Source organism: Gavialis gangeticus, unplaced genomic scaffold (genome assembly GCF_001723915.1).
Source record: "Gavialis gangeticus isolate Ggan-Ray unplaced genomic scaffold, GavGan_comp1, whole genome shotgun sequence".
Lineage (NCBI taxonomy): Eukaryota > Metazoa > Chordata > Crocodylia > Gavialidae > Gavialis > Gavialis gangeticus.
Genome location: NW_017729034.1, coordinates 37,868,729 through 37,880,892, shown reverse-complemented (window position 1 = coordinate 37,880,892; position 12,164 = coordinate 37,868,729). Strand labels below are relative to the sequence as shown.

Sequence of the window (12,164 nt, the reverse complement as noted above, 5' to 3'; positions counted from 1 at the left end):
TGGGGAAGTCCCTGTTCCCCCAAGCATGACCAGGAGTGACCAGGAATAACGGTCACAAGCTGGCAGAGGGTAGATTTAGGCTAGATATCAGGAGGCGCTACTTCACGGGCAGGGCGGCTAGGATCTGGAACCAACTTCCAAGAGAAGTGGTGCTGGCTCCTACCCTGGGGGTCTTTAAGAGGAGGCTAGATGTACACCTTGCTGGGGTCATTTGACCCCAGTACTCTTTCCTGCCATGGCAGGGGGTCGGACTCGATGATCTGCTCAGGTCCCTTCCGACCCTAGAAACTATGAAACTATGATGTTATAGAACAGCTTTCAAGAAGGAATAATGAACAAGCTCAGAGACATATTTGCAAAGCAGACAGAAGAGATTGTGAAAGAACCAGGGGAGTTAGGAAAGAGAAGGAAACTCCATGTTGCAATGAAAAGATTAAAAAAGTAGTCTGAGGAAAGAACCAGACATGGGGCATGATGGAAGGTTAGCCCAGTTAAAAATAACTGGGCAGCTTTTTGTATTGATGGGGCCAGGACAAGGCAACTTCTTACACTGCTGGGGCCAGCACAGGGGCTGGGCCCAGGCTCTAGCTCCCCCTGGCTAGAGATCCAAGAGGAGCCAGGCAGGGTTATTTTGCCCCATATGGTACAACTTGCACCACACCAAAGTGCATGTCTGGGCATGTGGACGGAGGCAAAAAGTCCCAGCTCAAATTTGCACAGCTTCTATTTGAGCTGCCATCCACATGTGCCTGCATGTGTGGATGTGCCGATTAGATGCTGACTGTGGGCATAAATTGTGCCTGGTCAACCCAGCCAGTAGGGGGCAAGATTCCTGCCTGCTGCCTAGCCACACAGCTCTGCACTTTCAGCACCCTTTTGCCACAGCCAGCCGCTTTGCTACCTGATGCCACCACCTGGAGCCTGGGACTGACCACTGTGCTCTCATCTCTGGTGTAAACTGCTCCACCCCAGCTCAAATTGCTTCTGTCCCAGGTACATGTGTAGATGCTGCATCCAGAACTAATTTACTCTGGTTCAAACTGATCTGGAGTTTATTGCTTCAAGTTAATTGAACATGTAGATGTGTCCACTGGGAAGACCATGTTATTCACTGATGATATTCATAGTTTCATTGAAGTAGGGTCAGAGGGGACCTGAGCAGATCATCTAGCTTGACCCCCTGCCCTGGGCAAGAATGAATACAGGGCTCTTAATGACTTGGGGTGAAACATGGAAGAAATACAATGCTTTCTTGATGTGTGAAGCCTGAATACAGAAGAAATTGGGGGGTGAAGAACTTAAAGATAAACCAATTGCTGTAGCAAGGAAAAGGCATTACATCAATAGATGTTAAGAAGAGAACATTTAAATTTAGATTTAAATAGCTTGGTTGAATATTCACAAGTAATGGAAGGATTTGAGAAGAACTGATATGAAGGTTGCAAGTTGCAGCAAGCAAAACTGTTAAAGGGGCTTAATGTGAGGCAGAAATGTTGTTAGGAAAGTTAAGTTAGCAGTTTACAGAGTTTATTGTACGAGAAATCCATCATGTGGATCAGAAATATGGATTTTAATGGTTGCAAACTGCAGAAATAAGTTTGTTTGGTTTTTTTTTAGGTGAATTCCTTGAAGTTGAGAATGAGTGAAGAGTGATGATGAGATGTTAAATTATGAGATGGGATGCCCAAGTTAAAAGCCAGAGCTGCTTGGATTCATGAAAAAATGCATATGAGGACAGGATGCATTGAGGATGTATACTGAGGGCAGTATCCCAAGGTGAAGACCAAGGGAAAGATGGAAAGTTCAGGTATGAAAGCACATTTTTAGAAGAGGTAGTTCCTGGAAGGAAATTACATCAGAAGCATCACTGAAAGACAGGAAGAGAAGGGTGGAACTAATGTGAAGCCAGGAATCAGTGAGAATAGACACGATCATCGCCAGTTGTTCTGTTTATATTTTGTAATAGCATTTTAGAGAGAGTGCTTAATGTACATGTAGTCCAGACAGTGATTTCATTTCTAAGACAGAAAAAATCATTACCCTGATTGGTACATTTTTAAATTTTGAAGAAAAACTTGGATGGTTCGACATGAGTGACATAATTAACTGGGAACATGAAAGAAAAGGGAGAAAAGTTTTTAAAACCAGAATACCAGAAGCCCAAAAGTTAAAACTAGAAATAAAATGTAAACACGTAATATTTAAACAGCTTATGGGGCTGAAGGAAAGAAGGAAACAAAGCCAATGTTATATGTGGCATAGAAAAAGAAAGAGACACCACAGAATAAACACATGGGCTGGATCCAGGCACGTGCAGTTTGTGGCACTGCAAATCTCTGTGGTGCCACAAATCACATGTTAAAATGTGCCCTACACAGCATAGGGGCAATTTTTACTACTGGTATATCCTGGTAGCAAAATAAAATGTCATAAAAAAAGTGGTGTGGTGCACACCACAGAAGCATGCACGAGTGGATACAGACGTTTGGTCCTCCCAGGAGATTCTGTGACTGCAATTTTTTTGCCCTTCTCTCTTCTCCTCTAGTTCTGCCTTGGCTTCTTCAGCATGCTGGGAGATGAAAGAATTGACCAAACATCAGTTTCCCTGAAGTGGGGCATTTTACCCTCCACGAAAGCCCGCATACAGAGACATGCACAGTGGCAAAAAGTAGTGGCACAAATTTGTGTGTCTACTTCTATGCCACTGAAAGTGTATGCCCCTGTATGTGGGGAATGTGTCCACAGTATGTATGGTCAAAATAAGAGTGGTAAAAAGAGTGAAAGAGAATGATAGTAGCTAGAAATGCCTAGGGAAACATTAAGACTTTTGTGAAAACAATCTGAAAGAGAAAAATTAGGACATAAGATAGATGTGCTACCAAATGAAAAAGGTAAGCAAGTATGTTAGTATTCTGAAGTCACAGAAATTTAAAATAGGTATTTTTGCTCAGCTTTCAATATATAGGATAACGAGGAACCATGGAGCTTTATGAAGTAAGCAGGAAGATTATTAAAAGTAGTAATTGGAGAAGCAAAGAGCAAAGGTTAGGCAGAGGTGGAAAAAAAAGATCTGACATACTAAGTAGATATCAAACTGCAGCTCTGGAGAGAGTGCACTTGAGAGAAGTATTACAAAATCTCTCATAGAGAAGCCTCGCAGGCTGTGCAAACAACCTACAGGAAAATAAGTCACAAACAGTTCATCACGAAAAAGCAAATATAGAATCTCTCTCTAAGTAAGATAGGAAGGTAGACACAGAAAACTACCAATCAATTAACCATAAATCCAATCAGCGTGAGGTGTTTTAAGTTATATAGCTAAGGAATTAGTGCCCCAGACCAGCAGCTAGAGTAAATTAGCTTATCTCCCTTGAATTAATACAAGCCACATTGGCTTTTACCAGCTGAGACTCAAACCTGCAGCACAGACATTTGTTAGAAAAAATGTATATTAACTACAGGTGGGAAAATACTTCAAGAATTGAGAATATTTCAAATTTTTAATAAATTTGCTTGCACTAGGTGTTTTACCTTTTTGTTATTTTTCCCCACCAAATATTGTAATAAACAATTATACCAGAAGAAACATTCAGTGACACTACAAAACAACAAGTGGATACTGCAGAACAATCACAATGCTTGAATTCTTTGAGAATTTGCAACAGATTCAGATTCTAAAAGTTACAATCATCCATCGGAAAGTGGAAGTGTACTGTAAGGCAGAAGTGCCAAACCCATTTCCATCTTTAGATGGGTAAGTAGTAGTTACACAGCAAAAGTTTGTGGAATAGGTGGCTTTTCACGCCACTTATGTAGATCTTTGAGCCTACTTCTGAGGGAAAGCACATAATTGTCTTGTAGTTAGCACAGTTTCCCTAAGAAAGAACATTTGCCCTTTTTTTGTCATCTTAGAAAGAAACCAAATGGTAAAGTGGAGCAATTGCATCAATTATGCTCACCAGACATACATGCACACACAATACTGATTCAGTAGGACTAACCTATGTGTTCAGATCTGGGAGTTAATTACTTGAATTTAAATATATATAATAAAGACACAGTCTTGTTGTTTGGTTCATGCTTTCACTATTTTCTTTTTTGCCCACTGAGCCTTACTTGGGTGCCTCTTGGATTTATTTTGCGTTAGTCTTCTCAGATGATAATTCTTTTGAGTCAAAATCTTTATTAAACTTCAGATGCAAAAGGTCTTTGCCAGTCTCACTGCCTTTTCTTCAAACTCCATGACAAGCTCCATGGGCAGGGAAGAGGTTGTGCTTTAGAAATCCTATTTATTCAAACTCATTTGTTTGTAGCAGTTTGATATATAAAAAAAAAAATGATAATTTTCTAGACAAACAAAAGGACACAGACTTGAATTATATGGCATCAACCTTGACATCTGGAAGAGAAGAGGGTCAAAGTTCAATTATTTCATTGTCAGCATTTAATGAGTATTTCAAAGTGTTTGCGTTGTTTACAGTGCAGTCAGACATTCTTTTTTGAATTAAAAGGAAATCTTCAGGTTTTTCAAGCAGGGACATTTCTCAGATTAAATTGCAGTTAATTGAAGCTGTAATTGCTTTAGATGAGCACCATTTCAGAGCTGCTTAGAAGCTGGTTCTGAGGTTTCCACATAAATTAGCTTGTAGAGGAAAAATTGAAGCATTTTTTAATGCTACACCAGGAAAAACAATGTTTCAAAACACAATAGATTTAATTTGGCTGATATAATTTCAAGAGAACCCAAGAAGGTTTTGCAAACTTTGTTATCATGCTGATAAGTCTTGAGTTAGAAAGGGAAAGTTAGAATAATGATCAAATTATATAGGAATATGTTATAGTTAAATACACATCCATATGTTCTTCACAGAACATTCTTTTGTCACCAGGGAGAAATACTTTTATTCCATCCTAGCCCTATCAAATTCTACATGCTGGGATCTAAGATGCTCGTGGTGTTTTTATGTCAGCTGTAGATACAGGCTATTTACATCAATTACTAATTTCCATTAGTCAGTTTAAAAAAGGCTCTTTCCACAGGGATCCTTTCACTGACACATGCACAAATATAAAAATTCATAGTGTTTTACTGACAGGTAAAGAAAAAATGTAATATATCTAGATGTGTCCTAGGTTTTGTTTCACCGAGGGCTGTCAAGGAAATCACTGAAATAATGAATTTTAAAGGAAGAGACCACTTTTCCTATAAATTACAAACAATGAATTCAGAACTATGTTAATAAAATCTAGAGGGCATGTCTACATGTTCATAAATATGCCATAATTATGGTGCATTATATTTAAAACCTATAATAACAGGTACTAACTTAATGCACCATAATCAGTGCTACTGCGCATTAGCACAGATGAATGCTTTTTAGGTGATGCTTAATGCCCATTGGAGTAATCTACTGTGCATTAACATGGTTTTTGCGGGATGTGCTAATGTGCAGTAGAGTTAGAATTGTACATTGTGGAACAACTGCATTTTGGTTCTAATTTAATTGCGCCTTTTGTATCATGTCTAGTGTCAAGATGCAATAGATATCACAACATTCATAATATAAGTCTCCAAATAATACAGCAATGATTACTTTAAACAGTGCTCTTTCTATGCAGACTCCCAACTGATGGGCAGGCCATGAAGTTGTGCCTTACCACATCCACATTCACTAATAGGGCTTCTGCCTTCTTAATGCTCTGCAGAAGACTCTTGTGCTGGTGGATTTGTGCAAGTGAAGATCCCATGGACCTAGAACCAGCCTGTAACTAATGGATATCTCTGTCCCAGACTGGCAGAGCTGATACAGACATCTCCTCTCCACAATATGTAGAAATACATTTTAAACTATGAAAATATTTTATCTTTATAGTGGGCTCAGAAAATCAGAGTAGTTTGATTCAAACGATTTCCTCAATCAGATGTATCAGAATCAGACAGATATAGGAATTAGTTTGGACAGCTCTTCAAAACGTGTTCTAAGATTCTCCATATTTTTTATGGGGTTGGGGAAAAAAACACTATTAGACTTTCTTCAGAATTTTAGTCTCTCTCCTCTGCTGTCAGCTCAAAATCAGAAATGTTTTTTTTTAAACAAGATAAAACAAAACAAAGCAAGCAAGCAAAGAAACAAATAAAACTCCATGAAGTGGGAGGGAGAAGGGACCAACCAATCTCTTTGCACTCCCTCTGCCTGTCATTAAAATCAGTATAGCCTCCAGTGTTTCTACACAAACAGAAATACCGTAAGACCACTCAGTCACAGACAATAAAATACACTTGCAGCTGCAAATGTAGGCACAGGGGTATGTCTACATAAGATGCATAACTACACAGTAGTGTAGTTTACTGCACAGTAAACACATGCGTCTACATATGCACATGCTTACTGTGCAGTAAGAAACACTAATCACAAGTAAATTTGATACCTGCAAATGCAGGTATCAAATTAACTTGTGATTAGTTACTATGCAGTAACACACATGTAGATGTGGCCCAGGAGCAAATTTACTCCCAGGTCAGCCCTACCACTAGGGGGCCAGCCTCAGGCAAGCCCCAGGGCTCTGGACTGTGAGCCTTTCCTGTCCTAGGGCTGGGCTGCCTCTATGGCCTCCCCTGCCTCAGCCTTTAAAAGCCTGTGGGCATTTTGAGCCCTGGGGCACACCACCAGGCAGCCTAAGTCAACTCCAGGCCCTGTGTCCCTTAGGCTGCAGGCTAGCCTTACCAGCCTGCCTGCATCCTGGCACCACTGCTTGGTGCCACAGTGCTGCGCACCTGTCAGGCCCACAATATCCAGGTCTTCAGGCTGCTGCAGGCTCCAGCCAGGCCTGCCAGCACCCAGGCCCAGCTGCAGGCAGCTTCTGGTCTGAGCCTGCAGGTGGTGTGTGGCATTGTGTTAGCCACATGGATGTCACTCCTATGCTGGGCCCCTGCACTGGGTGCTGCAGGTAGCTGCCCCAACTTGGCAACACAGGGATTGTTGCACTGCAGCCCAGAGAGCTGGCATGGGACCCAAGAAGGCCTCATCCTCACTGACATCTGTGTCCATCCATGTGCCCACCATCCGGATCCCCAAATGGTAGCAGAAGGAGACTGGTGACTTTGTGGTGCTGTGGGGCAAGATGGAGGTGCAGTGCACCCAGTTTGAGCTGGGTGGGTGCTCCAAGACCCATGTCTATGAGGGGTTGTCAGACTGGATACAGGAGTGTGGGCACAACCAGTCAGCGTGGCAATGCTGCATTAAGGTCAAGGTGTTGCAGCACATTAGGTTGCCATCAACAACCACAATTTTCATTCTGGAAGTGCTCATAAGTCCATGGCCTTTATGTGGCCAATGACAGATGTTATTGTGCCCCAGGACCCAGGCCACAGCCATGCTGTCTACAGCAGCACAGGTAGCCTGCCTGAGTCCCCGCCCTGGCTTGGTACCCATGGTGACACATCACCAGGGGAGGGCCACTCAGGCATCCAGCAGCCCATCCCACCAAGCTCCCCAGCTACAGTCTCCACCAGCAGCTTAGGGAGCCTGGGCCAGCACCTGCTGCACCAGCTCTGTAGCCCCATCCCCCACCACGAAGTGCAGCCACCCAAGAGACTACTGGCCACCAGCTGTGCCAGCTTCTCCTGGGGAGGAGGCTTCCAGGCACTCACCTGCCATGCCCTGCCTTCTGAGGACACTGCCCGCAGCTGCATGCCATCACTAGCCCTTGCTCCATGATTATGGAGTCGAGGCTGGGGAGCCTGTTTCCTGTTTAGCTCCATGAGCTCCCTTGCCTGTTCCCCACCCAGCACTCATAAAACTGAGCAGGGAACAGGTTCCCCAGCCCCTGCTAGCAGAGCGCTCCCAGTGCCAGATCTACAACTGTAGGGCTGGCACTGGGAAAGCCTTATTTCCTAGCCCGATCTCCACAGTCATGGGGCTTGGGCTGGGAGGTAAGGGTTCCCCAGCCCCCAGGTCTCTGATCGTGATAGTGAAGTGGGGACTAGGACATAAGCATCTTCCAGCCCCAACTCCCCAATTGCAATCTCAGAGTGGGGGGCTTGGAGTCTGGATTTGCTCCAGGTCAGGCATCTACACAAGTGCTACTGTGCCCTTACTAATCAAAAGTAAATTTGCTACTTGCATTTGCAGGTAGCAAATTTACTCTTGATTGGTGAGGTTTACTGTGCAGTAAGCATATGCATGTGTAGACACACATATTTATTGCACAGTAAACTACACTACTGTGCAGTAAAGCATCTTGTGTAGATGCACCCACTAAATAACTCATTAAGGACTCGTTTTCTGATATTTATGTAAGCTTGGCCTTGTGCTGGTATATAAATGTAGAAACTCCCTAACATTGCATGATCTCCATGTTGACCTGGTGTCAGGCTGCAGGTGATTAGTGGCATATTGGATTATTTCAGGAGATTTTTTTTTGAAAAATGAATTGGCCAGGTAACAAGTCAGCATCTGGAGACAAGAGACAGTTCTCAGTGGATATTTAAGTGTGTAGGACTAACAGTACCTCTATTAGTAACTTATTTTTGTAATGTAATACTTTGTGGGTTACTTCATTCCCTTGCCTAGCAGACCTACAACAAGGAAGGCAAAAGTTCAAGATTTTCTGTGAAACTCTTCTCATGGATACATGGAATTTTTCCACTAGGAGTTAAGTGAGATTGTGGACAAGAAAGTGTGTCTTTTGAGACCTCTGTGGATTCTTGGTTCTTCAGAGAAAGGACACACCACCTCTGCTTTATGCCAGTCATGATGTCCAGCTTTCCACTGGCATTAGTTCTGCTTTCCTTGTCCATGCAACTTTCCTCCAAGGAAGGGGGAGTGGGTATTATTCTAACTAGTGGCAGTTTAAATTACCATGACAATATCCATCTGGACCCCCACTGTGCTAGAAATGGGCACATTAAACAGAATGAATGCTCCTTACCAAAGTATTTCCTTTGGTTCTCACAGAAGCACAAAGGTTGGTGATTTTTTACTGGTTTGGAGGAAAGGATGATGCATTTTGCTGCTTTGGGGGCATTAGCATATCAATTTGCTTTTGCTTGCTGTCGTCCTTTTTCTGCAGTGGAGGGGATCATAAGGTTATAGAGGAAGAACCTATAATACTGTTTGTTAGCTTTCAAAAGTGTCATTTGTCACTTTGCCAGCCAAGGAAAAAGGAGACTATAATACAACAGAGGTTACAATTTGTCTCAAATAAACATTTAACTTAGATTTAATGAGCTAGGTCCTGTATATTAATTAAGTCTAAATTGTTCATTGAAAGCCACTTTCTGAGATTTTTTTCTTGCCATCTGGTTAACTTATTTTAAATGACAAAAGCAATAAGTACTTAATTACATTCCTATTAATACATTTTAATTTCTGAAACATCTGAGGTTTTTAATGGGTGTTTCACAAGGTATAATGAAAGAACTGAGATTTTATCATCTAAGAATAATTGCTTTCGTTAAGTGCTTTGCTACAGTGAGTAGATGGAGCCCTCCTCCATGTCAGTGGAATTCTGTGATACAGACATGAATAAAGTTTTGATATTCAGTGTGTATAATAGCATTCTTAGAGTGAAAAATGGAGTCCTTGTGGGTACCTTCAGAAGTAGATATTATGTTTCTTGCTTCTAGTGGTTTTACTCAATAAAGTGGAATCTTACACAAAAGATTAGAGACTTTGGGGTTTTTTTTTAATGATGTTTCCTTGCACCAGGAGGCTTGCGTGTAGCATAATATTAAAGGAGATCAGATGTTATAAGGGGAGACCACATTGTCTAAAAATCCAATAAACATTAATATAATCTAAAGTTTAACAGAGCCACATCTACCTCCCTACAAGTGTCAAGAGGCAGTCTGCCTAACACAAGAATATTTTATGGATATCTATATTTTACATTGTGATACAATCTAAAGCTACTTAGTCTAGTACCTGTGGAAATCTACATAAGAGAATTTTTTTCTGTTGAGAAGAGCAAAGTAGCTTGGAGGCAGAGTAAATTACCTGACATGGAGCTCTGAGTTTTTAGGATCATAGGCACCACTTGAGGTCATCTAGTCTAGCCTCCCAGGATCATCCCAGACTAAAACGTCCTGGTCAAATACCAGTCTAACCCGCTTATGAAAATTTCCAGGGATGAAAACTCCACAACTTCTCTAGGTAGGCGGTTCCAGGGTTTAACCACCCTCAGAGTTAGAAAGTTCTTCCTAATCTCCAACCTAAATTTCCTTGGCTGCAGTTTGAGGCCATTGCTCACAGGCCCCGCACCTGTCCCACCACCTACCCCTCGCTTTCCCTCATTGTCTGACCTCCCACTGCCTGTCCTCTATTACCTCCCCCTGCCACCTATTGCCTCCTGCCCCCGGCCATCTCACTGCCTGCCCCCTACTGCCTCCTCCACTGCTTGCCGCCCTACTTTCTCCCGCACCACCTGTGTCCCATCACCTGTCCCCTTGCCACTGCTTCCCCCACTGCAGCAGTGGACGGATGAATTTAAGACAACCCTACAATAATTAGATTCTATACACAGAAAATTGTAACAAGTTTATACATTTTCCATGTAGAAAATCTAATTATTGAAGGTGGTGGTGGGGGGATGTCTCATCTTAAATTGACAGTTGTCTTGGATTTGGGTAAATATGTGTATCCAGTTTACAGTACTTTCATCTAATCTGTACTTCTTTAGCTTAGTAATAAGAATATTGTGGGAGACTGTGTCAAAAGCCTTGCTGAAGTCAAGTTATATCACATCCACTGCTCTCTTCCCAGTTTCTCATCAGGGACCTTACTAGATCTCCATGAGTTCTCAGAGCATTTATCTTAATGGGTCTGAAATTACCTCAGCCAGTTCCTTCAGTACCTTAGGGACTATCCTATTCAGTCCTGCTGCCTTGAAAATTTCCAGCTTCTCTAACCAATCCTTAGCCTGTTCTTCCACTACTCCAGGCTGTTTGTTTCCTTCCCTGTCTCTTGTGGCTAGACTGCTTTGGGTACATGAGCTATTGTATTTAGTTATAGCCTGACACTCATAGCAAGAGTGTAGTATAGACATATTTTAAATCTTACTATTCATTTTATTTCAGCCTCTCTCTTCATCCAAGTCCACCAGAAACCCAGCAAATGAGGGAAAGGACCCTTATGACAATATCTACTGTAAATCAGTCAATGGGTGCAAAACACCAAAGAAAAGCAAAAGCCCACAAATAAAAATGGAACATAAACAAATTAAAAGAAAAAAACCTCCATGAAGTATTTTTTTTACTGCTGCTCAGCTTTCAGTTCAAGCATGGCATTAACATACAATCCATAGAATAGATAGGAAGAGCACCAGAATGGCTACTGGAGTTTCTAAGACATAGAGAGACAGGAGGCACATTGAGATTCCTCTTTGTGAAGTATAAAGTATCTGGGATGGCCAGCCAGCTTAGCTACTTGGTACATGGGGACATGGCTTTGCTTTCTTTTTGTGGTCTGGCCTTGCTTCCTAGGCTGTGTGAAGGCAGGAAGAAAAGGTGTTGGGACTGCTGTGACAGTGCTGGGGTGACAATTTTCCCTTGGCCTTCAGTGATCAGTGTAAGTATAGGGAAGTTCCTTGTAGCAGAAGCTGGTCTTTAGTATTTTCCCTGCTAAATAATGAAACCTTTTAAAAAAAAATTGTCAGTAATAATAGATGGAAGGAATCATCCTGCTGATTGTTAACAGAAGTTTAGAAATTCATCACATTGTACAGATCATCTAGATCCACCTTTCCTTGCCCCCTAGTTGTGAATGTAGTTCCTTATGTGCTACTAGCTAATTGTCCATCAAGAATGATGGATTCAGGGAGTGTTTACATAGTCTCCCCTCTCCCCCTGCTCACCCTTCAGGGCTGACCATGTAAAGACTCCCTCTGCCACTGCCACCTCCTCCTCCAGCCTCTGGCATGAACCGGGGGTCTAAGGCATGCACCACTGGTGAATCAGTGTTGCCCACTGGTTTGCAAAGTGGCCCAATGAATATGACAAGGGTGTCACATACTCTCTTCTTCATTCAGTTTGGTTTGAATCAGAATTATTAAATTACCCTCTAGCTGTCTGCACTGCTTCTGAGACATCTGCTAATTGCAACATTCAAAGCTGCAGAGCAATTTTTCAAGCTTCAAACATTAAGAAAAAATCAAAGCAGAATATG

General features: G+C 42.1%; 1 long non-coding RNA gene across 1 annotated transcript in view; it reads left to right on the top strand.

The window, feature by feature from the left end:
* The window catches only part of LOC109304599, a 26,045-nt gene extending 14,186 nt beyond the window's left edge, over positions 1–11,859 (top strand). The window contains exons 2-3 of the long non-coding RNA XR_002099430.1: positions 5,707–5,830; positions 11,078–11,859. This is a non-coding gene — a long non-coding RNA (uncharacterized LOC109304599). The remainder of the gene's footprint in view (positions 1–5,706; positions 5,831–11,077) is intronic.
* The last annotated feature ends 305 nt before the right edge of the window (positions 11,860–12,164 follow it).